At 37.1% G+C, this 23,443-nt stretch overlaps 1 protein-coding gene across 4 annotated transcripts in view; it reads left to right on the top strand.

Annotated features, from left to right (window-relative positions):
• Positions 1-2,479: 2,479 nt before the first annotated feature.
• TBC1D5 (TBC1 domain family member 5) overlaps positions 2,480-23,443 on the top strand; it is a 288,784-nt gene continuing 267,820 nt past the window's right edge. For 3 of the 4 annotated variants that reach the window (XM_027639073.1, XM_027639070.1, XM_027639071.1), the window contains exon 1: positions 2,480-2,547. The gene's annotated coding sequence lies outside the window, so the exon portion shown is untranslated. The remainder of the gene's footprint in view (positions 2,548-23,443) is intronic. The other variant, XM_027639072.1, reaches the window with a different exon arrangement.

Here is a 23,443-nt window from a genome sequence, read left to right as displayed (position 1 = left end):
TTTATGTATTATTTAAGTTCCTGAATGTAATAATCCATTGAAAGGATGGTTTGGTTTGGTTTGGTTTTTTCATTGATAATGCAAAATACTTTGTGTAACTTATAACAATTCCAAGAATCCTTGAAAAGTGAGTCAGAATATAGTGGTCAGTATCTTACATTAACCATAACTCGGTTAATTAGGTCTGTCCAGCCTTTCTGTTTTCCCCTGTTTACTCTTGAACATTAAAAAAAATCCTAAATTAAATCCAGTTCCTTACATTATCACCCAAATTAACTTGACTGCCAACAACATGGCCTCCTCTGAGTAGCACTCAGCTTCTTGGACAGAGGACAGAATGTACATAATTACTTGATCTTTGCTGTTCTTGCTCTGTGAAGTACACCTGAATGACAATGCCTTTTGCTTTAGTGTTCTCTTGACAAATCTTTCTCATGATCTGTTGCATAAAGGCACCTAAACAATGTTGGAGGGTTGAGGGGAAAAGGACTAGCTGGTAGAAGAGAGGAATGGAATCAAACTCAGTTTCTGTCCTTTGCCTCTTGTGTAGGATGGAATTCGCATGTGATTGCAAGAGAGAGAAAGTTGGCAGTATCCCAGGTCATTGGCTATTTTGTGTCCTTTCTTAAAATGATTTACATATCTTATTTGATCAGGGAATTATGACCATCTAACTTAGACAGAAATATTTGTGTGATGAGGTGAGTTCTGTAACCACAGATTAGAAACGCAAATTAAACATGAAAGTAATTAAAAATGAAATAAATTTTAAAAGGAAGAAAAAATGTGTGTGTCAGGTGTCACTAACTGTAATTACAGTTTTAGTTCCACTGCAACTCACTGGTGAAAAATCACTTTGCTACCAGAGGTTCCAAAGCTGCAGATGAATGATCTATGACTAAGTGGTTCTCCCTGTAGAAGGTCTGATTCCAGAACCTCAGGATCATTCCTGAACCATTATATGTCCCAGTAATCCTCAAAATCTTTCAATGTGTGACAGCACAGATTGCTTTTACAAGGACCCATGGCTTTTGAAAAGAAGCATTTGGGATATATATGATTTGTTTAGGGGGTGGATGGGATTCACAGATGTGGTGTGGGAATGAATTGTCATTTTCAAATAGAAATCTGTGCACTAAAAGAGAATACCTTAATAAAAAAATGTCTCATTTGTCCCACTTCAGAAACACATACTATGAGAAGAAAGTGCTTCATGTTCCTTAAAATATAGAAGTTTTTGTACTTTAGTGTCTTGGGGCTTGCAGTGTTATTAGCTCAAAGGGGAGGTATGCTTTTTCATGATGACTATATTTAGCCAGGAGGAATAGTCCTTTTTAAAGCAAATTGAAATGAGTGTATGAGAGCGTGAAATTATCAGCAGCGCTGGTGCACATTTACATTACTTCTACATAGTCTTTTGAATGACCACACAACAGAACAAGTACTTCATTTCCACTGTGTTGATTTTTCTTGACAAAACATGGCAGTCTATCCAAAGGAGGGTGTTTAGCCAAGATAAATATAAAATTTATGATTAAGCAAAGTGTTTCCTTATTATAATCCCTAAAGAGACTTTGAGACTTGTTAAATATAACGTGCCCAGGTAGTTTTAAGAGTAAATTATCCTTTATGCTTTTAAATGCTGAAATACAGCAACACCATGAGCAATTTGAGATATTACTTGCAGAAACGACACTGCATACTGATTTCCTTTGAAACAAGTAGCAAAATCTGTGCGTATATACAATATATAACCTCAAGTTTGATGTATTCCTTCAGTTGTACAGTCCAGTCTAGAGAAGAATCCATGTCAGTAGCATGGTTTTTAAAACTGTCTCGCTCTTTCCTGTATGTAATGTGTGTTATGGAAGAAAGCAAATAAACCTTTTTGACAGAATGGATAAAAATTGATAACATGATTACACTTCTGGCACATTTCTTCAATCGTTGTATTTAGAATACCACTTTGAAGAAAACTATGGCGACTGTCAATATTATTTATTAAAATAAAAGGTGAATGAAAATTGATTCAGGAGAAGAGTGGATTTTAACCTTTGTGGTACCAATGTTGGTTTTGGAGTGCAGTATTCTAATTAAATTGTGAATGTACTTAGTGGATATTAAATGATCTCACTGTATTCTTTTAAGGACTATGAACTTCCAAAATCAAGGATAGCATTAGATGTCAGCCAAGTATTTTGTCCTTCTCGTGGTTTGTCTTTACATCTGAATTAGTGCCAGTTTGCACAGATTGTGTGTCAGCTTAAATACAAGAAACAGGCCTCAGTCTGCTTGAACTCGTTCCACCAAAGACTTCTAAAAACTTTCGGTAGTCTGCAAACTGTAATGGTTGTTTCACATTAAGTTGCTTTGTAGAATTATAAAACGGCTTTTTGTGTGCTTTCAAATAAAATGTTGTCATCTGCTAATGAATGAGATACCATCTGTAATAATTAAGGTTATTCTACTTGTTTTCCCCCTGCAGCAAAACTTCTGAAGGTTTGCAGAAGACAATAAGAGAACCACCAAGAAGACTATTGCAGTGTGGTAAGTACTGCACCCAAGAAAAAAAAAAAGAAATATATGAATTAAGAATGTTGTAAAGAGATTTTCATTTTTGGGGGGGAAAACGAGCTACATAAAGGGATTACGTGTAAAATACAGAGCAGGATGTATTGTAGCAATCAAGTTAATAATTTACAAGGGAAAAACTGCACTCTTGTAAAATCTAAAATTGTATCCTTGTGCATTGTAATCAGGAATTCACCAATAGCAGTGAAAAATATTACTCTATCCACCAAAGATTGATCTAGTTTATATACATTTGTTTATTTAAAACTATCAGAATTTAGAAAATCATTGCAGTTTTGTAGGTTTGTCATTTGTTTTAGTGACTTATTGTTTAGGTTATTTTGCAGAATTATTTATTTGCTGATTTATTTATGTATTTCATTATTTATTTATTTGATTATTTAGTAAATTATTTATCTGATGAATTATTAATACATCTTCATGACATGCTTTAAATTATTTATAACTTAATTTTGAGTTTATTGCTTTTCGACGCTGCATTGTTACTGACTAGTTTTGATTTTTTTTTCCTTGGTTCTTGAAAATTAAAGTACTAGCTCTAAGGCAAAAGTATATTCTTTGCAGAATCCATAGACGGTTTTCAATGAAGTAATTTACCATGTAGATACTAATTTCGTTTAGTTTTATATTGTTTAATACCACTTTTCTACTTATTTAGCTTTTGCTCCTATGATTTCATAGGCATGTCAAGATCAAATGAGTGACCTTTAAGGGTCAAAGATAAATGTTTACTTCAAAACGTGTAGAAACAGAGTAGTTTTATTTTCCCCTTAGTAAGTACTCTTTAATTATTCTTAAGTTATCTTGAGATATTTTTGTCCAAATAAAATGGATGTTTTTAAAAAGAGACTCTTGATATTTGAACTAATGCATTTAATTTCTAATAAGAAAATAAAATATTCACATTAATAACTCATATGGAGAGTTCTTTCTTAGTGGCAAGGTTTTAAATACATGGGGAGGAATGGTGATGTCTTTAGACACATGCAGAAGGAGATACGTGTCGAGGGGGGAAAGGTAGGGGGTTTTTTCCCTGTGGTGTTTTTTGCATGCATAGGAATTTATAGGCTCTGAAAATTCAGCATCTGTGTTGTTGTGTGTAAACTACTTTCAGGTTCTGTGATCTCAAAGAATCGTTTCTAGTGCGCAACATAGTGTGAAACCTGTTTTTGTGTTCCTTTCTTTTGCCAATCAAAAAGGTCAAAAATGTCATCTTTTACTCTATAGAGTCTTCAGTGAATGTATAAAAGCAGTGTAAGGGGTCAGTTTTTTAGGCTTTACATGTGAGCACCAGCTCAACAGAGTTTAAAATTGGTGCTTGGAATCACAATGTGACTCGGAGTCCGTTCTGACTGATGGGCCCCTGAGAACGGGTGAGCCCCTTGTTCCTGAAGTTGTCTGTTTGGCCTCAGTTCCCAATGAGTAACTCGTCGGGCACTCGGAAGCCACCTTGCAGGAGAGGGCTATAACTGACAGCCCTGTTTCAGAGCTGTGATGAATAGGGCAAAGCAGCAATTCCTCTGCAAAAGTGCCGTGTGCATAATGTGGCCTTTATTCTGTGTTTAGTGCTTGAAATGAATTACTATATACTTTAAAGTTTTAACACAGCATGGAAAGGCTGCATTGTACATTTCAAGTTTCAATGCTGTTGAAATACAGTAGAAATGGCCTCTGTAGACAGGTTTCACTATAGAACTTAAATTATGCATGTGTATATCCAAATTCCTTATTTTGAAATATTGAATGTATGAATATTTAATTTGTATCTTGCTTTAGTATCTTCATATGCTTGCCTTAAAGGAAGCTGTTTCCTTTGATTTATATACATGGATAAAAATGTGTGTACAGTATGTATCAATGGTTCTTCTCTATGGTGTTAGATGAACAGCTTTAGATAATGATAACTACTGAGTTTTGTTCTGCAGCTTGGTACCATTGTATAAAACATAAATTTGTCGTATTTGTTCTATTAATTTTACTTGAATTTCAAATTCATTTGCTTTTCAGAAATATTTTCTTAATTACATGCGTTAAGAAAAGTCAAATATGTTGCAGATCTTAATGATGCAGTATTTTTGGTCTGTGCACAGTAACAAAGCTCTGAATGTTATTATTTGGGGCAGAGTTCCAATCTGAAATTTACATTTCTCCTTATTTGAATGTTTTCACTGAAGCTGAGAACTCCAAGGGAGTTCCTCAACATATACTGGTTTATGCAACATGCTCTATGAAATTTAGTACACTCTTATTTCCTTTTGTAAATGAGGTCTTATTGTTGAATAAGACCTATTATAAGTAGTTACAAAGGTAAGTGCTGTCAGTGCATTCTGCCACCAGTTTCTTGGAGTATGAAACACTCCCTGAAAGACGTGCTACTACTGTTATGGGGTAATATAACGCAGCTTATGTGTTGGCACTGAAAGTAGCTACTTCATAATGATGACAAGTGAAAGTACAGCCAAAGGTCACATTAAACAAGAGATTTCTTTCACACCTCATCCATTTTCTGGATGTGGTATGAAAATAGCTTTGTTCCCTACACTTCATTTTTTTAAAAAAAGAAGTTATCATTAAAGAGGTTTTTTTATGCCTTGTATATTACTTAGTTGATGTTTTAGGAGGTAGACTATGCATTCCTAGCATGCTAAATTGATGCTACAAAAGTGTTTGAAATTAGCTTAAATTTTGGTTGCAGTTAGACAGCACAAGTACATTTCACTACATTTTTTGGTTTGCAGATTTGCTTAAATACATAGCTTTGAGTTCTGGAAAAAGAACTATTGATGTGTGTTGTGGTTTAACCCAACTGGCAGCTAAGTACCTTGTAGTCACTTGCTCGCTCCCCTCTCTACCCTGATAGGATGGGGAGGAGAATTGAAAAAAGGTAAAACCCATGAGAAAAGAACAGTTTAATAGTTGAAATAAAGTAAAATATAATAATGATGCTAATGATTATGATAATAACATAATAATAATAATGAGAAGGGGGACAGCAAAAAGAGAGGAGGAATGAAATCCAAGACAAGGTAATGCACAATAAAATAGCTCAGCAGATGCTGACTAATGCCCAGCCTGTCCTGAGCAGAGATCAGTCCCTCCTGGCCAACTTCCTCCAGTTTTTATACTGGGCATAACATTCTAGGGTATGGAATATCCCTTTGGCCAGTTTGGGTCAGCTGTCCTGGCCATGCTCCCTCATGGCTTCTTGTGCACCTCCTCACTGGCAGAGCATGAGACACTGAAAAGCCCTTGACTTAGAGTAAGTACTGCTTAACAACAACTGAATCAGTATCTTATCAACATTATTTGCTTCCTAAATCCAAAATGCAACACTGTACCAGCTACTAAGGAAGAAAATGAGCTCTGTCCCAGCCAAAACCAGGCAGTGTGCAAAGTGGTATTTATATTAGTGTTGCTTGACTAGGGGTTTATTCTTCTTTTCGTATCAATTAAAAAGAAAGATACAGATTTTTTTTTTTTCTGAATTAGGGTCTGTTCACAAATAGGAAAAGAGTGAACCTGTCTGTGTTGACAGACAGTTTCTTAGCTCTGCTTTAAAGAAATCCTACCAGTATTGTGAAAGGATGATTTACACTGAAAATGGCCGACCAGGATGCTAAAATAAGGTGTCATTTAAGAAAAATGATTAGTAAGTATTAGATAATGAAAATGAAGCTGACTTGTTTCACAGAGGGTGCTGAACAGTTAGGAGATACTGGTTGGGAAGCCTAAATCTGGTGTATTATTGGTAGGTGTATTTCTGTTCTAATCTAACTCCATAGAAATCGCAGAAGCCATATTAAGCTCTTCTTCAATTTATGTCATACAGATAAAAGAATTTGCATCTCATGAGTCACGTATTTCCTGTTGTATCTTTAATACAGCCATTTTTAGTATTTTTCTTGCCTCTTTCCTCTATTGGTATGCTTAGAGAGTCTGTGTGTAGGAGCTTGTTATTTCACCCGTGAGGCAAGGAGGAGTTCAAATCAATAGCAGCGTGTTGTTGACACTAAATGATGTTTCTTCTTGCCACAATAAGACTTGATTTTGTCATTCTAATGACGCTAGCTTGCTTCACAGAATAGGGATCAGCACTCTCTCAAATCAAACTTTACAAGTTTAAAAAAAAATTCCTTTGAAGGAAATACTAGAGAAGTACTCGTATTTGTAACCAAGCACATACGTTGGCTTTATAAAATGAATATTCAAGTTCTGTTTCACTTTGTAGGGTAGGTGCTCTGCAAGGCATTTTGGAAATTTGTGTTAGAAGATGTTGGATTGATCAGAGTTGACATTGATGAAAGTATGATGTTTTGAAAAGAAATGTTGCAATCATTATTTAAAATATAAGTTCCCATAAAATATGGATGGTAGTAAGACTTTAGCTGAAAAACCCTAACAAAACAAAAAACCTGAAGCTAGTAGAAGTTATGTGTGTTTCACAGAAAAATCTTTGCAGCACTGCCTAGAAAGAGAATCTCTGTAAGAGGAAATAGGTACAACCAGCAAGACATTACCAGGCCTCATCTGTGATTGCACTCTGTAGCATGGTCAAAAAGGAATAAGCAGATCCACTCAAACCAAGGATCCCACAGGGAGACAGGAGCTGTAGAAAGATGTGAATTTGGGAGGAGATAGTGTAATGATAGTAAGAACAGTATGATGATAGGAGCTTATGGGCATAATGCTGGTACCAACTGTAGGTTATTAAGAAGCATGGGGTCTTTTGTATTGGACATCTGAAAGCATTAGCAGAGATGAATCATTCTATTATATTATCAAAATATCCTCTCCTTGAAACAACGTGTTTGTGCATTCATATTTATATCTTTCATGGTAGAAAATATGTTACTTTTTTATCTGAAAGAACTTTAAAAGTTATGGCTGCATGATTAAATACTCACACTGTAAGTTGTGAATTGTTCTGTTTGCACTGTTTTCATTGTTTTGTATTTTTATGCAAAACATGGGTTCTCAGATGCTCATAGTGTAAACTGCAGTCTAATAGTTCTTGGTTTTACAGTATCTCCCCTTCTGACTTCTATGTGATTTTCATAAAACTACCTGACATAAACTGTGGACATATTGTGATGACCTTTCCTGGAGAGGAAATGCCTCCTGTTTTGCAGACAGTGAAATAAATCCTCATGAGTATTACAGTAATTAGTTATATTTCAATAACGGTAATGAATATCACATAAACTTTAAGTAGAATTTGGTGGTGGTTTGGGTTTTTTTTGATTATGTTAACTGCAGGGAATGAGTAGCACCTAAAAGAAGGTGGCCAGCAACTTCAGAAACATAGCTCACTGAGTTTATCAACCTCAAATCCAGAATGTTTTTTATGATTCTGTTTCTCATCAAAATATGTTTTAATGAGTTAGATCACACATCAGGAGCACTTTGCAAGTTTACTTATACTAACAATACACGTCTACCTTGGTTACAACTTACTAGCAGTGTGGTAGTCAGAATATCTTATTCTTACTCGTGCATATGTCTTCATTCTGTCTCCAGGGCTGAGAGAAGCTAAAAATCAATTTTTCTAATGTGACTGCCCCTTATTTGCATTAAGTTAGCACACTTGTAGAATACCAGCAGCATACTCTATCCTGTCATATGTAGGTATACTGTCTTAGGATATACATTAAGATGCCTACCAGAAAGAGCCTCTAACATCTTCTCAGCAATACAGTGAAGAAGGATGTGCCTAGTGTGGGTACTTGTCTCTACTGAAACACGTTTTTCCTTTCAGCTGAAATTCTGATCTTGTAGACATTTGAGTGTAACTTAGGACAAGCTGACAGTAGCACTGAAGTTGATGAATATATTCTCTTACAGCATTATATTTAGTAAGCACTAATTTTAGGCTATTTTCTTTATCCTAGGCTCTTACATTTAACATATGGCTATAGCTGGATTTAATGTTCCTTACTCTGTTTTGAGGATCAACAAACATTAAAAACATCTCTTACAGTGGTTGCAAAACCAGCAAAAATATCAATGCCAGGAGCTTTGGTATTCTCCCTTTTTTGATTGTTGTTTGTATTTTCCTATGTCAGGAGGCGTATGAATGTAAGTTACTGCCATGTTTCAGTTGACCAGAGTTTTAAAAGACTCAGAGTGTCTGGGACAGTCCCATTTTATCATATTTATCTCAAGTCTAGCATTTCATACAGAAGGTTTTAGATTAATACTGCAAAACTTAATTTCTGCGTAATAAACTTCAGCATAAAATCCATATGATTTATACTTTTGCATTTACTACTTCTACTTCTTTCTGGTTTTATGCAGTTCGTTTTCTGTACAGTCTTTGTTTCTGTACTATGGAACTCCTTGCCCTGCTATGTCTAAGCTATCTTTAGTTGGTTCAAAAGATAATTTTCTTAACGTTTTCATTCACAATTTATGAAAAGTTCTATTTGCCTTGCTACGCCTACTTGATCTTAATAAATCTCTGTACTACCTGGGAGTAAATGCCAAAATAACTGGGAATTGAAAAGTATATTTTGGTAACAACCTCAAAAAAAATCTTTCATTTTTCTTTAATCACCAAAAAAAAGTACTGCTCTTATGACACTTAGAGAGCGCCTTTGTTGTATGCATATGCATGCAATACATTCTTAGAACAATTAGTAAAACTATGGCACATCTGAGGGCATATTGTGCATTTTTAGTGAAACATATTTTGAATAAGTAGCTGATCTATGGAGTAGAGTTGTCCATTGATTCTAAAGATATTTTTTTCTGTGCTCAGACAAATCAAGATGGTAATCATTTATAATTTCTTGCTTCATGAAAAGGAGTGATGAATAATATGATTGGAAGGAATGCATGAGTCATGAAATGAGGAGCTGGGCAATCATGGAAAAATTCACTTAAAAAACTCTCTTCTGCTTACCAGGATCTGTAATGTGAGTTCAGTTTTCTTTAACATAATCCAGAAATTACAATGGTAGAAGTTTTAATAAAAGCCTTGGATGGATGAATAACAACCTCCTCAAGTTGAATCAAACATTGGTTGGTGGGTTATAAAAAGAAGTTTTTTAACTCTCAGCTAAAAATGATCATGAAAACAATGATCAGAGGACACTCTCTCTTCGGACCCCCATTTGAATGTGAAAATAAAGTGTCTGAAAATATACTACAGTTAATATGGAATGAATATAGACCCTGCAGTCCTGGAATTATCTGTACTACAATGAACTGGCTTTTATAAGAGCTGTTTAAATATTGATAATTGGTAGACCACTTCAGAAACTCTTGTATTTCAGACGTAGATCTGTGTAGCTAGTCAACATTTTACTCTTTTCATTGGATGTCCATAAAAGAGAATAAAACCGACTTTTAAACCATTAAATAAATGGTTTAATTTGTTGTAGCTCCACCTGCAAAAAAATCTTATCTGGTTTTCAGTTTTTCTCCCATACTAAAATCATCAAGAAAGTGTTGAATAATTGCACGGTAGAATCAAACACCAACTCTGTGTCCCAGGCAAGACTCACATAACCAGCTGTTGTTCTCCCTGCAGTGACCTGGACTAAGCAGCCTAACATCTGCCTCTGTTTTCTTTTCAGTGACCCAAGCCAGATTTCTTCAAAACCTATTGCTGATGTTTTCCCTGCAGTCACTCATGCTAATTTCTTTTACATGCTGCAGCTGTTTTTGAAAGATCTTTATCCTTTTTTTTTTCCTGACTTACTCTTTCTTTAAATTTAAAGATTATTTAGGATTCCTGAATAATCTTTAACTATAGAACTGTTCTGGTTGTCTTGGTTTAAGGCACATGTCAGCACTGTAGAAAAAGGGCAAATTAAATTTACTTTCCAAAGGAAAGCTTAGTCTTGCCTGTGGTCCTTATGGACAAAGAATCCCGATCTTGAACCGAGTTAATTACATTCATTTAACTTGTGAGAATCAAGGTGAATTTTTTGGTGGTGGTTTGGAACAGAACAGAGTTCAGAAATGCTCAGAAGCAAAAATGTAGATATTTTGCTCTGTGAACCAACAGTATAAAAAGGTTGTGTGGCAAAATGCTCTGACTGAGAAGAAAAGGCTATTAATGATATAAAACTGTTAATTATGGGATTAAGCTGACCTCAGGAAGGCAATATTGCTGAATAGCTAAATGCAAACCAATAAAGTGTAAGTTTGCAATTATGGAAGAGATACAGCTCAGCTTTCACATCATTGCCCATGGAAATTATGGAAAATCTTTTAGAAAGGCTAATTTTTTTAAAGTAAAAGAATCCGAAAGTTTGATGTTATTTTTTTTTCTTTTTCTGTAAAACACTGACATTTTGAAGTGAACCCAAGGTTCTTCGTTCTTTGCACATTTATATTTTAGGAGAGACTGTGCACCTTGCTTTCAGTTTGCAGTCTTAAAATTCCTTTGGCAACTTCAAAATAGTTTATGTGGACAAGTGATATAAAAAAAAGTACTCTGGCTACTACTGAGTGACTAGATTGTGCTTTCACTGAAAATACAAATGGTGTGCATAACATGAACTTTTTATCCTTTCTAGGTCAACATGACTTGCTTTTTCAGCCATCTTTGTTCTGGGGCAGCTAGTCTAATAATTGTTTGAATAAATACTACTCTACAATATAAACTGAAGCATAGTAAGGGCGACTGTTTGGGAGAACCACTTCAGGTACTGGAGAAGGTAGCTTTGCTAAGCCCCTTTCCTAGCCATGTGTTTTCACCACTTTTATGCAGTCTGCTGCTTGTGCATCCATGCATTCTTTTGCTATTTTAGTTTTAATCTTTATCAGTTTTTTGATCTGACTACATTAGTACCAGTGCTAGTTCAAGGAAGAAGTGAGAAAAAGACAGTTGAAGAGGATAGGAGGCAGTCATGAAGCAATACTCTGAGCCAGTGCTTAGGTATGGTGAAAACAATACTGCTGCCAAGTACTTAAAACGCACTGGTAGTAATCGCTTACGGTCTCTGAAGTTTATCTCACTGTATTTTGCAACAGCAGGAGTGCAAATTATAATGTGTTTGGTTACTTTTAACTCTAATTTCTACTTTTTTGATCAGAAAGTACAACATTATTTTAAAAACTCTTAGACACCAGAAAAATTAATGCAGAAAAATCCCCGGCATTGTCTGAAAAAATGAACCATTTGGCTCAATATGATAGGGCTTTCCTTCAATAAATTCTCTGTGATGCATTGTTTCTTCAGTGTTCCAGAGTTGTCTAAGGTAAAAATGTATGCATAATTTATAAGACTTAGTTGACATCCTGACTACAGAAATTCAAATTTTATCTTGCAGTTTTTCTCATATACGCTCAATTAGTTCATCTGTCTTGTAAGTCTTTGGTTCTCAACATTTACCAAAATTTTTGTCTACGAAAGATTTCTTCCCAGTTCTTGTGCTGTTTTGGTACAAACATAAATGAATGTACAAACCCTCTGTATTCAAAACCCTCTGTATTCAAAACTCATGCCCTAGTTAAATTCAAGGTATGTGTCAATGTGTGTATATATATTTTGATTTTAAAGAAACATTTTTGTGTGATTATTTCATTAAGATCATGCTATCAAGTACAGTGTTATGTTCACATGATGCTTTCAGAAGCCTAAAAAAACAAGAACAGAAAGATAATGTGTGGGACAAAATATTTGAAAATCTAAGGTTAATAGAGTGATTTGGGAAGACCTACATTAATAAGCTATTTAAGGTTCTATTGCTCATTTTGATATATTCAACACTAGTGATGTATAAATATCTGTTGGATAGAAATAATTTGAGCAAAAATTTTTATGGTTCCCCATAAATCAAATTACAGAATCACAGAATATTTGAGGTCAGAGGACACCTTTAGAGTTCATTTAGTGCAACCTCTGATCTCAGAGGAGAGTCATCTGTAGCATGGTTGGGTTTTGAATATCTGCAAAGGTGGAGACTCCATAACTGCTCTGAACAACCTGTTCTAATCTCTGATTATCATCACAACAGAAGAAGTTTTTCTTATTTTTAAATGAGTTTCCTTGTATTTGTATCCATTAACTTTTGTCCGTTCGCTGCTTACCACTGAAAAAGTCAGGCTCCATCTTCTGTACTCCTACCCATTGGAAATATCTAGAAACCATTAAAATTGCCCCTGAACATTCTCTTCTCAAGGCTGAACAGTCTAAGCTCTCTCAGCATCTGCTCATATTTCGTATGCTTCAAATCCTTAATCATCTTTCAGACCTTCTACTGGATGCACCCTACTAAGTCCATGTCTGTCATACTGAGGAGACCAAAACTGTATTGAGTACCCCAGAAGCATATCGCCAGTGCTGTCTAAGGAGGAAGAATCACCTCCCTTGACATTTTGGGAATACTCTTCCTAATGGTCTTGGCCTCTTTTGCTGTGAGTGCTCATTGTTGGCTCATGTTCAGCTTGGTGTCCGCTATGATAGCTGGGTTCTTTTCTGCAGAGCTGCTGTCCAGATCTTTGACCCTCAGCCTGTAGTGTAAAGCATGTGTAATGTGTAATTCTCTTTGGTGATTGATGTGAGTCTGACCAGCCTGTAGTTCCATTTGTGCTGTTCTTCAAGAGAGGAGTAGTCTTTAGGACCCTGCTCTCATCTCCATACCCTTTCACATGTTACTGTGAGTGGCCTTGCAATGAGATTGAGCAGCTCCCTTAGCACCTCCAAGTCCATCCCTTCAGGGCTTATGGACTTGTGTACATCCTATGTACATCCAGTTAGTTTAAATATTCCCAAACTTGAGACTGCTCCACCTCATACTGGTTTTACAGATGTGGGATTGCTTAAGGTTTGTCTCACCAGTAAAGACTGAGGCAAAGAAAGCACTGAGGATCTTGTCCTCTTATTTTTCTTGCGTGACAAAGTTCCCCTTCAGCACTAGGCACATACATTCCCTGATCTTCCCTTTGCTGCTGATGTACCTGACACCTTTCAAATCACTTGCTGTGTTCAAGTCTAGCTGGGCTTTGACTCTCCTAACCCTATTCCTGCATATTTGGACAATGTCTCAATATTCATCTCGTTTTACCTGTCTCTGCTTCCATCTCCTGTGTGCTTTCTTTTGTATTTGAGTTCTTCCAGCTGCTCTTTGTTCATCCATTCAGGTCTTCTACCATGTTTGCTTGTTTTTCTGGTTTTTGGCATGAACCGTTCTTAAGCTTGGAGGAGGACATCCTTGATAAACAAGGAATTTTCCTGGACCCTCCTTGCTGCAGTCATCTGCCATGTGAGTCTTCCAAGCAGATCCCTGAACAGGTCAGTCTCCTCTGCTGAAGTTTGGGCTTATGATCCCGCTTTTTTACCTCCTCTCAGGATGCAGAATGCCACCATCTTGTTGTAACTGCAACTAAGGTTACCTCCAGCTTTTACATACCTGATCACTCCTTCCTTGTTTGTAATTATGGGGTCCAACAGAAAGTGTTCCCTCAACAGCTTTATGATCATTTGTGTCATGAAGTTGTTGTCAACACGTTCCAGAAAACCTCTGGACTGCTCGTTCCATGCTGTGGTGTTCCTTTAGCAGATACTGGTATGGTTAAAGTCCATGAGGACCAGGTCCTGCAAATGTGAGGGGAGTCACAGGGAGTGTTACCCAAGGGATTGTTCAACTCAAAGATTAAACTGGTAAATGTGAGAAGAAATAGTTCCTTTCCAAAAGGGAGAAAGGATAGAGTATATGGAATAAGTTAGAAAAATAATTACTTGCTTGTCTTACATTAGGAGTTGGTCTGATTAGGTAGAAAGGATTTGGGATAGAGATCTTATTTTTACAAAATACTATGAAGTAAAAGATTAGTGAATATTTTGCTAAAAAGCTTAGAAAAATGCAACTAAATATTTTTTCATTTCCTCATGCATTATTAACAGTGCTTCTGTGAAAACATGATCATCCTCACTATTTCTTTTTGACAGCCAATTCCACAAAAATTTCTAGTAACAGATGAATAAATATATGAAAGGAAGACTGGAGGAGAAAGGGATTGCATAGAGGTATTGTCAAAAGTTCTGTGATGCAAGGTTTCATTTTTTTCACTGTTTGCTTTCTGGTATTCAGTCTTTTTCAGTCTTTTACCTTCAATTATAATTTTAAAATATATTATTGTTAGAACTATACCTGAATTTTAACTATTTATCTTTCTTGGAGGGGGAGGATTTTTAGAGTAGGACAGTTAAAGCATGCTAGAGACCTCAGGTTTGAAGGTTTGTAAGTTGCAATGTTCTGGTTTTCTTACATTGTTCTCAAGTAGCTAATATGCCCGTAATCTTAATAATTTAAGAATCGCAAAGACACAGCTGAAGTGTATTCCATTCATTCAGATAAGAGGCGTTACTTGTTCCATATGGTTCTGTCTACCAACCTGTTAGCTAAAACGTGATTAGAAGTTGAGTTGCTTTCTCTCATGCTGTCTTTGTTATGCTGATTACTAGAGTATGTTGCTCCCTAAGTCTAGGCATTTCTTTACATAGAGCGTGATTTTTCACTGCACACTGTGCCATTTCTTTGCTGTATGAAGCAGCAAAATGAAGTGGTTTGCGGTTTGCGTAACGCTTATTTGTGCGGAATACAGAAAAGATCATAGTGTATGCTGGTGTTGCTATATACTTAAAATGGCTGTTTGATTTTGTGGATGGGCTATACATGCCCCAAGATGTGGACCACTTGAATGAGACCTGCTTCTACTACTCAATAATAAACCTCCTTTACTCAGAATCACAGAATCATAGAAGGGGTACGGTTGGAAGGGACCACAGTGGGTCATTTGGTCCAACCTCCCTGCTCAACCACATTGCACAGAATTCTGTCCAGGCAGTTCTTGAGTATCTCCTGTGAGGGAGACTCTGCAGTCTCTCTGGGCAGTCTTTTCCAGTCCTCAGTCACCTGAACAGTAGCGAAGTTCTTTCTCTTATTCAGGTGGAACTTCCTGTGCATCAGTTTCTGCCCATTGCCTCTTGTCCTATTACTTTGCACCACTGAGCAGAGCCTGGGTCCATCCTCTTGACACCCTCCCTACAGACAAGGTCCCCTCTCAGTCATCTCTTCTGTAGGCTGAACAGGCCCTCCTTTCTCAGTCTTTCCTCGTAAGAGAGATGCTCCAGTCCCCTAATCATTGTGACACTCTGCTGGACCTATTCCAGGAGCTCCATGTCCCTCCTGTGCTGAGGAGCCCAGACCTGGACATAGTATTCCAAATGCGGCCTTACCAGCACTGAGTAGAGGGGTATGATCACCTCCCTCACCCTGCTGGCAATGCTCTTCCTCATGCACCCCAGGATACCATTGGCCTTCTTGGCCGCAGGGACAGACTACTGGCTCACAGATAACTTGTTGTCCTCCAGGACCCCTTGATGAATTTCAGATGGTCCCTCTCTGCCATCTCTCCGACCTGTCAAGTTCCTTCTGAAGTGCTGCACAGCATTCTGGGGTATTGACCACTCCTCCCAGCTTTGTTTCACCAGTGAACTTGCTGAGGAGGCATCTACCCCTTCATCCAAGTCACTGGTGAATAAGTTAAACAATACTGGGCCCAGTATTGAACCCTGGGGAACACCACTAGTGACAGGCCTCCAACTAGACCCTGTGCCCACTGGGATCTGCCATTCAGCCTGTTCTCAGTACACCTCCCTGTCCACTCATCCAGACCACACTTCCTGAGTTTGCCTGTGAGGGTGTTGTGAGAGACAGTGTCAAAAGCCTTGCTGAAGTCAAGGTAAACAATACCCACTGCTCTCTCATCCATCCGGGTAGTTGTTTCATTTTAGAAGACAATCAGGCATGCTTGATCAAGCATGATTTACCTATAATGATGCATGCAGACTACTACAGGTCGCCACCTGAGCATCCATGTGCTCCATCACCTTTCCAGGGATTGAGATGAGACTGACTGGATGGTGGTTGCTTAGGTCCTCCTTCTTGCCCTTTTTGAAGACTAGGTTGACATTTGCTTTCTTCCAGTCCTCAGACGTCTCTCCTGATTGTCATTGACCTTTTGAAGATGATCGTGAGCATCCTAACTAAGGTGTCTGCCAGCTCTCACAGCACTTGTGGGTGCATCCCATCAGGGCCCGTGGACTTAAGGATCTCAGGTTTACCTAGGTGTTCTCGAACCCGATTCTCCTTGACCAAGGGAAAGCCTTCCTTCCAGCACTGATTTACCCTGGTCTCTTGGGTCAGAGCTTCCTGAGCATTGGTCTTGTTGGTGAAGCCAAGGCTGCCCCCAGCCTTCACATCTCCCTGTTTGTTTGTATAAGGTCAAACAGCACAGCATTCGTTGTGGGATTCTCCACTATCATCAGTCACTTATCATCAGTCCTTCCCAGGAATGTCCTGAACTGTTTGTGCTCTACTGTGTTGCTTCTCCAGCACATGGCAGGGTAGTTAAAGTCCCCCACAAGGACCAGTGCCTATGACTAGAAGGCCTTATCCACTTCCTCATCTTGATCAGGTGTACTGTATCCACAACGTCGCCCTTACTAGTCTGCTCTTTTTCCTAACCCATAAGCTGTCAATTCGCTCATCATCCACCCCAAGACAGAGCTTGACACATTCCAAGTATTGCCTCGCATAGAGGGCAACTCCACCACTGAGCCTTCCTGTTCTGTCTCTCCTAAACAGCGCGAAGCCCTTCATGACAATGTTCCAGTCATGAGCTATCCCATAACATTGCCGTAATCACATTGAGATTAAAGCCCCGTAACTGCACACTAGTTCCTCCTGTTTGTTCTCCACACTGTGCACACTAGTGTAGAGACACTTCATAGAAGTATTTGATTGTGTTGATATCTCAGTGGGAGTGGAAAGGTATGCCCCATAGTCCTGGCTTGTGGCTATGTCTTTGGAAGCTTGTACTCGCTGGAGGTATCCCCTCTTAGGCCTCCTTTTGCTACTTGAGTGGTCACTATAGTTCTCCCCTTCCCACACCTCATGTCTGTTGAGTCTGCTATGTCCCTGTCCCTCTTCAAATCTAGTTTAAAGCTCTCTCACTGAGCCCTGCTAACTTCTGAGCTAATGTCATACTCCCCTTTGTAATGTCACTTCCTATCTTACCTCAATTTATTTAATCCATTTCAGTGTTTGAGGATGATCGTTATATGTGTAAAGAAAAGAAGACTTTAAAGGGGAATAGACCTGAATGTCTGAGCTGTGATAATGAATTTTTTGTCTTAAAAATTAGATTTTTACACATTCCTGGTTTGACTGGGCTGACCAGTGAGTGACTTGAATATTAAAACTCAAAATAAAATAATCAATAGCCTCCTTCAAGAGGAGGGGGGAAATGGGTCATTTTTACAATTTTTTGTCTAGTATTTCTAAGTTAGTGTAGTTGACCTTCATTGATGAAACATCTGGGATTGAACTGCCTGGTTTTGGGTTGTGTGTTCCTTTCTACAAAGTCTTCAGGTGGTTTGAAGCCTTTATGACAATTAATTCAGATGTCTCAGAGGTCAGTTCAACATCTAGTGATGGTCCAGACATTGGATTTTAACCCTGACTTAGGTCAAGAAGTTATCATATTCTTAATAGCTTGCACGGGTTTTCACAGACATTGTAGGGTTCTCATTAGCATTTTCCTAAATGAAAGTCTCTCTCATTTGTTGTAGTCTATTGAAAATGTGTTGTTCAAGGTTCCTATTCAGAAATATACCTAACAGTATTCATAACTGGCTTACCTTTCATATCTTGTAGTTAGCTCTGGTTGCTATTTTTTTGGTGGTGGTGGACAGAAAAAGGTTTTTGGTGGCTCAGGTTGAAATGCAGCTCTGGAGAATCTTGGAGGTTGAACCTATGCTTTCTGCCAAAATGTTAATGATGGATGCATTGTTGATTTGTGTACCTCAGAAAGTGTTGCTGTGAGAATCAGGAGATGACAAGTTCAATCCTTAATTCACCGCCTGATGCGCTCTGTGGCCCTTCTCTGCCTCATTTCCTTTTGGTAAAGTGGAGATGACAGATTTACTGAATGGTAAATACATATAAAACTGGGTGCTCCTTTCTTCCTCAAGGTTTTGTCAGAATGTACAAATAGCTGTGATGAAAAAATGTGAGGAAAGGAAACTAGATTGATGGAGGTGAAAAATCACACCAAGAGTGACTGAGAGTGAGAAAAATCTGTGAACCTATGCCTTAGGTGAGGATGTTTTGTCAAAACTGACATTCGACAACATGATACTTCTTTTGGGATAAATACAAATATAAATTTACCCAGTACTCCCATAGGGACATTTCTTATAAGCAGACCTTTTTGACTATAGATAGACCCAGAACTGATAGGAGCATGAAGAACTGCATTTAGTTTCTTATACACTGAGAACCATATATGAGACTTTCTCATACACTTCCTATGTATTCTTCTAGAGGCAGTGAAAAAATTTTGGTGAAACTTTCTATTTGGGTATATTAAAGCTGATTTACTCTGCTCCTTGGGCTTGATCTTTCTCACCCTCATTTTTTAATCTGGAACACTTTTTTTATTTAACCTTTGAAAAAAGCCTACTTAAAACATTACTAAATCATTTATGTGTGAGAGAAGTCATTTGGAGAGTATCTGATCATATCAATAGCTATAATTGCATTTTAATCAGAAAAAGATCAAATATTGAATCCTGTTTCTTATCAGAATTATTCCAGCCTCTGATTAACCCATTATTTTCTGTAATCAGCTGTCACTTTGGAACACTTTGCCTAAGAGTATGAAAAAATTCAGGAGGTGAAGACTGGACACAGGTTTTTTGTGTTGGGTCTTTTTTGGTTTGTGTTTGGTTTGGGGTTTTTTTTCGTGTGTAAGGAAATCTGTATAGAAATAAAACTTTGCTGTGGACTTGCATTCAGGACTGTTATTAAGGGAATTGATGCCCAAATCCATTTTTTTCCAAGTCGAAAAGTCCTTGTGCTTGTCGAAGAAACATGCCATAATAAGTTCCCATGAAAAGTTACGTGACAAAACAGCTTCCTGGATCTGTTCAGTTGTAGGACCCATATCTGTGCTCTATGAGCAACAGGCAGCCTACTATGTAATTTTTTTAAAAAGTTTTACATCAGTAAGTGCTTTCTTATGAATCTAGATAACTGACTCCATGGTAAACGACTTCTGGCTCAGCGATCTGATGCTGGGATGGAGTGCATTTTTGTCTTTGGTAGGCTTCCCAAAGTACATTCTCTCTGTCTACTGAAACCTAAGATCTTTGAAGGCTTTTTTGGCCCAGCTTGTGAAGAAAGCATAGGTATCAGTACCTTGCCTGTGATTTAGTTTCTCAAACTTTCGTTTTATTTACAGTATTGCATTTTTTTAGATTTGGGCTTGTTTTAGAACATCCCTTGTCATAGTGATAAAATTACACAGCCCTTATAACAGTGTCATTCTCTTGAAAATTTTGGGAGGTTGAGTGCAGCTTATGCATGGTTGGTTGTAGCAGATGATGCTTTTGTGTTTTAAATGAAGAAAGGAAATACCCTGCTACACAGTAAAATTGGAAAACAGATTTTACAGTCTTACTAAGAAAAATAATTGATGTTTGAGAAATACATAGGATAATTGCTTTCAAATAAATCATCTTAAATTTCTTGTGTTTGTGAAATTTTGTTGTATTTTTGAAAGTAGTGTGAAAACATATTTGTATGTCAGCTATTTTGGACTTGTAGTTCATACTGTACTTTTCTCTATATTGAGATTAATGTGGAGAAAAAGGGTAAGGCATTTTTGTTATGGCCAATTTATTTCATTTCAGGCTATATTATCACTTGGTGAAAGCCCTATTGATTAGCCTTCATAGCTTTACAGAGCTTTTCTTCTAAGCACTTAAAGTTTGAGTTGTCTCGGTCCCATAGGACTGAAAGAAAGCTGTTAGTACCATGAAATTCTTCTTCTCTATGTTTCCAACAGCTTGAAACCTCTTCTTGGAATGCAAAATATTAGCACATTAATGTTATTAACCCCTTTAGTACAAAATGCTTTTGGAAGTAAAAATATTTTTATATCTTCAAAGTCTAGATTGTTTCTTCTGTGTGAGCACAGTTTCTTAAAGCTGAAAAATGTGTTGCTGTGCAACAAACAGATGCTGCTCTAACAATGCAATACATTATGTACCAAAAATGATCTTGGTTTTAATCATAGATGCTGATTTAATGAGAGAAGACTATCTTACATCAAAAATGGATTTAGGGTGTGATTTTGTTTTCTCTGTGTTTTCTCTACATAATTAATAGGAATATGGTACCTTATATATTCTCTTTTAAATTTGAAAGTGTACTTTGGTTTTGTGCTATTTTATACTCCTGGTTTCTAATTCTGCCTTGTACAATACTCTTTTTTTTAATTCCTTTTTGTGATATGAACACAAGGGCATTATAAATCTTGTATCTTTAATGTATTCCCTCAAAAAGTATTGCCTTTTTACAGAACCATTCTGTTCATGTTTACTCCTTTCGTTTTGCCCACATCTCCTTTTTCATTTATTTTCTGAATGTTGCCTGTCCAGTGTTTTCATCCTGCATTTACCATGTGGAACATGTAAGATGTTTGTCTGAAATTAATGTTAGTTTATGGATCAGAAAAACAATGCTTATCAATATCTTCAGACATTATCAGTACTTTATATCTTGAGAACACGCCTGACCCCCTGGAAACATTTCATTGTTGATATCTCTTCAGTTTAGCTTTCATTTTTATGTTGTAGATACTTTGTAGCTCAGCATTAGTTGCTAGCTCTAATCCTTCTATCACCAATACAAATTTTGATTGACAATTTTACTTCTAGATAAAGTCAGATAATAGTATACTTGGGGGGGAAAAAGTCTTCATATTGTGTTTTTAATTCCACTGAACCCAGCAGAGTTAAATGTAGTTTGGATGCACAGGGAAGAATTAATGATTGGAAGATACAGAGTTGGTAAATTATTTATTCTGGCCCTGAGGAAGCTGAAAAGCTGAGTGAAAGACTAATAAATCATTTGTGGTAGTGCTGGTTGTCACTTCCAATTATTTTAGACGGTTTTGTGATAAACTGCAGCACCTGCTAGATATCCCTGCGCCATCCCTTGATGCTTGCAGTGCAGCTTGTTCAGTCGATTATCAAAGGCAAATTTGTCTAAAGTTTCCTCAGGTTGGAAAGAGAATTACTTTTCTCAGTCACCCCTTCCCCCATTTGTTAAGCTCCATTTTCATTGCATGCATGAAATAGGCAAAATCAATGATATATGTAGAATTTTATTAACATAGTGTACATTCAGGTGTGGTTGATGGAACCACTGAGGAAGAGTATGAGGGGTGACGTGTCTGTGAGTGTAAATGCACCCTTGAAAGGCTGGCTTGCCTTCATCTTTCTGAATAGAAGTTATTTCTAAGGTATGGAAACTAGTATTCATCCTCTGGTTTTGAGGGTTATGTTGTAGCTACTGCTGAAGTTAGAGAGGAGGCAGACTAGAATATCAGTTGATTTTGTCACTTGTTAAACTTTTCTACTGCTTTTATTCAGGAGGTCTTTATTTAAAATTATGATTACATGTACAGAGGCCCTGTTGTTGCAACCTCAGCATGCAACACTTGCATAAATAGATTAAGGCGTAGAAAAGTAGTTGAAGGAGTGGAGAAAAGATTTAGAAAGAACAAGGGAGTGATTTTTAAGAAGGGAAGGAAGCAAAATGTTGGAAAGACTAAGGAAAGACTGAAAGTGAGATGAAAGGTGAAGAAAAAAAGAACTGGGATGGTTTAGTGGAAGGCAGCTGTTTCTTTATACCACCTCACTGAGAATAACATTTTTAGTCATCATCTCATTTAGCTGCAGTCTGGCCACAATTTTCTTGGAGAAAAAAGAACCAGGCCTATCCTGCCTACCCTGAAAATATTTGTCTTTCCAAACTGAAAAAGTGGTGAAAAGTAATGTCATTCTGTATGCATTACTTGTAAGCTTCTAAATTGTCAACTCAGGAAAAAAAAAGTTTTAGAAAGTTGAGTTCAAAGTTCACATTGTGTGTTGTCTGAAGGATGGGGAGAAGGGAGCTCCTGCTTGTGCAAGCAGTCAACATGTTCTATTTCTCCTTATCTTAGTGGAAGGATTGCAAAGATTTAAAATTACATTTATATGAAAAAATACTGGAGTGCAAAGTAGTCAGCTTAAAGCTGTTGGGATTCTCTATTGTGTCTGTGTTATTAGTGAAAGAATGGATCTTAGACATAGTGCCGAAAGACTTGCTTGTAAATGTTGAGTGCTGTAACTTAACAGTTATGTGGTAATCTTTTCTATTATCTGCCTAACCTCATCCATCCAAATAACATTGAATTCTAAATATTCTAGGTCAATACAACTTACAACTTGGAAATTAAATCCTTGGAAAGTAAAAAATTTAAGTTTTTTTTAGTATTGATTTCCATTTTTCCATTAGTGGGTCTCAGCTTGGAGTTCTAAGTGAAATTTTTGTTGTAGGAAGTGGTGGTATTTTGACTCAGATAATTAGTTCAAGCAAAATCAGAGAAGTGACCATACTGCATAAAATCAGAATTAAAAGGGCTTTGTTTTCTTGCTAAAATCTTGTTCAGACAGACTTGTTTTTTTCATTGTGCTTCTGTAGGTCAGTAAGGAATTAGATGGAAAATTCACAGTCACCTTGCTTCCCCAGATGACTTCAATACAGAGATCTGCAGAATTTCAGCTCTAGATCTGTGAGCCTTAAGAGAGTTCCATGAATATATCTGTTGAAGTTCCAGAAAATAGATTCTAGGTGCCAGAAAAAGATACTAAGCTGTGTCAAGGGGTACTTGTTAAGTTGTCTGTGGAACAGGATTTTTTGCTCAGTTTCTTGGAAGCTTTTTTTTTATTTTATCAGTGTCTGTTATTTGTAAACACTGATGATACTATAGAAAGGACAGG

Source organism: Corapipo altera, unplaced genomic scaffold (assembly GCF_003945725.1).
Source record: "Corapipo altera isolate COAL_440 unplaced genomic scaffold, ASM394572v1 44, whole genome shotgun sequence".
NCBI classification, from domain to species: Eukaryota; Metazoa; Chordata; class Aves; order Passeriformes; family Pipridae; genus Corapipo; species Corapipo altera.
Note: the sequence above shows the minus strand (reverse complement) of the source record. Positions and strands in the feature narration are given on the sequence as shown.